The following is a 4081-nucleotide window of genomic DNA, read 5'->3' on the forward strand; positions in this document are numbered from 1 at the left end:
TGCAGTTAGAAAAATGTCCAAGTGAAATTTGCTGTGATTTCCAAGGAAGGTATAAAAAAACGAAAAAAATGGGAATTACAATGAAAAAGAAATGAATCGTTTTTCGTAGTTTATCTTACCTGTTGATATTTGTATCGACGACGGTTTCATTTCTATGTCTTTTTCATTCATCGAAAATAACTTTCCTTAAAGACTTCTTAATGAATTCTTGAAGCGATCTCTTGGAAATGAATGATGTACGGGCAAACGTATCCGCACATATAAATGATCATAAGCTAGATTTGATCGAATGGAAATGTCCAAAACTAGAGGAAAGGCGACATTGTGAAGTGAACAAAATCAACAAAGTTCTATAATCACGCGATCAAAACTCCGAATTTGCGTTGTAAGATTGATGCGAAATTGATATAAACAGAAGTTTTACAATCCTCGTATGAATGCGTACGGGAAAGCGAATGGAAGTAAATCGGATTTAGCAAGTGGATGTATTGGTTGGATACATAGTAGATAAATAGATAAAAGGTTCTGTTCGATATGCTTATTTTTTAATAGTTTGTATACTTCTTTTACATTATTGCCTTTCTTTCTTTCCCATCTGTGGGCTAATTAAAAGACGAATATTTACTAAAAAGTAATTAACAATAATAGATAAGACGAGTATTTATTAAAGAGTAACTAACAATAATAAATAAGTATTCGAAATATTGAACTTCCTCTTGATTTAATCGAATAAATATCATTAAAGTCAATCCAGTCGTGAAAGGCAAGTTACGCAAGAACGTTTTGCAAAAATGTTTACAATTTCTTCTTTTTTCGCATACTATATTATTCCTACTTTCGCGAGTGTGCATATTTTCGTTCATCTTTTCTGTTCTCATCTTTATTTTCATATTTTTTCTATCGAACCTTCTAACAAAGCAAAAAAAAAAAAACGAAATTACATTATTATGACGTCGGAGAATTCTTAAAATTTTCTTTTAAATTTTTTAAATAAAACTCTATATTCTTTATTATACCTTCGTGTTGCTGAAATCAAACTGTTTTAGAATGCTACTTGCGTATGTATTTTCACATAAATCATTGTTGAGGTATTACGCTTTCAGATTTGTTCTGATTTCAGCATTAATTAGTTATTCGATCTATGCAAGTACTTTACCGTCGAGGAGGTAACTCGATTGAACTACGTTTGTTTATAGACAAAACACAATTAAATTGACTAACATTTATGTTATTCTGTTTTTCATTGCAATTATCTTACTATTAGAAATAGGAACTATGAGATATAATAATTCTGTTATTTACTACTACAAATAAAGTGTAGTTACTTGAAGGCGATGAATATGTATCTTATCGCGAAGTGTTTTCAAAATTTCATGAATGTCATGCTAATTGATTGAAATCGACTGTGATGTCGTTAAGATATTGTATTTTTATCAGCGATAATCTTCATATTTGTAGATAAAAAAAATTTGCTTTTTTTGAGCACCGGAAATGTGGAAGTACAAAGAAAAACGATTTCGTATTTGATCCGTAATCGATGAAGCTAATATTTCACTTGCATTTCAATTAAATCAAAAATCCTTCATTCGTACTCTTCTACCTAATGTAGGATTATTCAAATGGACCGGCAATAAAATACAAAAAAAAATCAACTTAAAGCATTTAGATCTGCTAGAGTAGATTTTGAACTTCCTGTCAAATTTGCATTGAGATGGTTATGGGCATTTGAGAAAATTCGCGATGATTCGATGCTTATTCGTTATCTTATGCGCGTATTTCACTAGAATGTGGGTCTAGGACAATTCACATTGGATCCAAGAATTAAATTATCAGTACTGATAATCGCTTAAGATATCGGTTTGTCATATTTAATAGGCAAGTAATAAGTTTCTATTTTTTTGACAAGATACATTACGGACAAACAGATTTCCTGCGGACGTATTTAAGTAATATTTTGGGCAACATAGTGTAGTAATAAAGAAAATCTATCGCCTCGAAATAATATAAATTCTTACTATTAGTAATAAATGATGTAATTCCTAAATATCTTGTAGCTCTTACTTCTAAATGATCATCAAACAATTAGTAAGGCTACCAAGATCATATTTAAGACTTGATTACGATCATGTCTTTGTCATACGTCAGAATATAGTTTCTTTCACAAATATCATTTTGCATGTGCGATCGGGATAATAATAAATTTTTACATTATGTTTATATAAATAATCGAATAACAATACATTTCGGAATAGGAATGAAATATGTATGAACACTGAGGCAAAAATAGCAGGCAATATAAAAAGATAATTGTGTTCAAAATGGTCTAAAAGAAGTAACGCGAAAACTAGAGAACCGTATCCACTAGCTTTAAAGAAAGAAAAAAGTAACAAGAAAAAACCATTTATTAGATTACGTTATTTTGAACGATAATTATCATTGATAGATTATAATCAATGATATATGTCTAACTAAATTTATTCATTATAGGAATAATTGTTTAAAAATCTGTAGCTTAATAGCTTATTCGTTTCTTCAAAGTAAAAATCAGACGAAACTCGCAAACGTCATTTTCTCGATATGGGATAGCGTTGTAACATAAGCATACCTGCATAAAATTCACGTAGCGTGTTGCAAGGGTTTACGCCATCTTAGTTATAGTTTTTGTCAAATTTCGATGATAAAAGTTTTTGATCGATCTCGCTCATTCGAAAGATAAAGATATTTTGCATGAAATTATTGTTTCCAATTTTCCAAACATGCTTTTACAGTGAAAATTATTTTTGAAAATTACTTATTTCTTGAATATGATTTTTGTACGAGCAAAGAAAATCATATTGAATTAATGTTGAAAAATACAAGATATGAATAACATAATATCGAAAATAACATTGAAAATAATATTTTTCAAAAATTTGACAAGATAATAGTCTAAAGATAAGAAATTGTCCTTTATTTTATAGATAAGTGTTTCATCATCAAAATAAAAAATTGTAACCATGAGAATTGATGACGTAAACCCTTCCAAACGCATAGGAAGAGAACACTATTAAAAGATCATCAATGCTCCCGTTTTATCTAATAGTACACAAATTTATCTCTCAGCACCGAATTATCTCTCATCTGTGTATTCACATACAACGGGTAATGTTAATTTGCCGAAATACATAAAATTTGAAAGCTTCATAACGAATTATAAAAAATACATATAGGTGATGTTTTGAAAATGGTTCGATGTCAGCTACAAGAATATGTTACAAATAATATAGGATACCATATAAAAATTTAAACATCACCTTCACTAGACTCTCCAATGTCGTCGCAAAGTCAAAAATTATCATTACGCATAGCGAATAAAGTTCTGTTTGTTCAGACAGAGAGAATGACATCATCCGTTACGTGACGTTTTCGGCCTTTTCTCGGCCCAACTGGCAATGTAGCCTTATATATGGACAGTGTGTACATATTAACATTCGTCGAGTTAATTATTCCTGCTTACTCGATAATCTTGGTTATCCAGAAGGAATGAACATTTTATGAAAATAATATATATCTTCAAATGGAAATAAATACATAAAAATTATAATAGTAAATAAAATTGAGTCTCATAGCACACATTATACGTCTAAAAAATTCATATTCATCTTACACACGTACATGGTTAGATACATATACTTCGACGAAATATTTAGAATTATGTATTCCCCATTGCTTTTGTTTGTCCAAACCTTCCGGGTGTAAGAAAGCTAAGTATAGAGCATACTAGAAAAAAGAAATAGTTAAAGTTAAAAATATGTATATATATTTTTGTAAGAAGGTAAAACACAAAATGCTGAATAAAACATACAGAAGAGTTGTGCCGCTACTATGAGTATCAATGGTAGACAATAATTGTCTATTAAATAACCAAATATCCAATTTCCTGCAAACGATCCCAAACGTGCACAAAATGCAGCTAGGGCAGCTGCCATCATTCTGAAAGATAGTTTTAACTTATGAAATTTATTCAAATAAGTTTACACCCTCGTATAACAATTTATAGTCTTCGAATGTATCTGTGTTGGAGACAAGGAAAAAATGTTAT

The 4081-nt window shown here is 29.8% G+C and overlaps 1 long non-coding RNA gene across 1 annotated transcript; it reads right to left on the minus strand.

The window, feature by feature from the left end:
* Positions 1-3617: 3617 nt before the first annotated feature.
* Positions 3618-4075, minus strand: LOC122634431. The gene is made up of 2 exons (XR_006328384.1): positions 3845-4075; positions 3618-3759 (listed from the first exon to the last, which is right to left on the minus strand). It is a non-coding gene; the product is annotated as an uncharacterized LOC122634431 (long non-coding RNA).
* Positions 4076-4081: the final 6 nt, after the last annotated feature.

Source organism: Vespula pensylvanica, chromosome 14 (assembly GCF_014466175.1).
Source record: "Vespula pensylvanica isolate Volc-1 chromosome 14, ASM1446617v1, whole genome shotgun sequence".
Classification (NCBI taxonomy): domain Eukaryota; kingdom Metazoa; phylum Arthropoda; class Insecta; order Hymenoptera; family Vespidae; genus Vespula; species Vespula pensylvanica.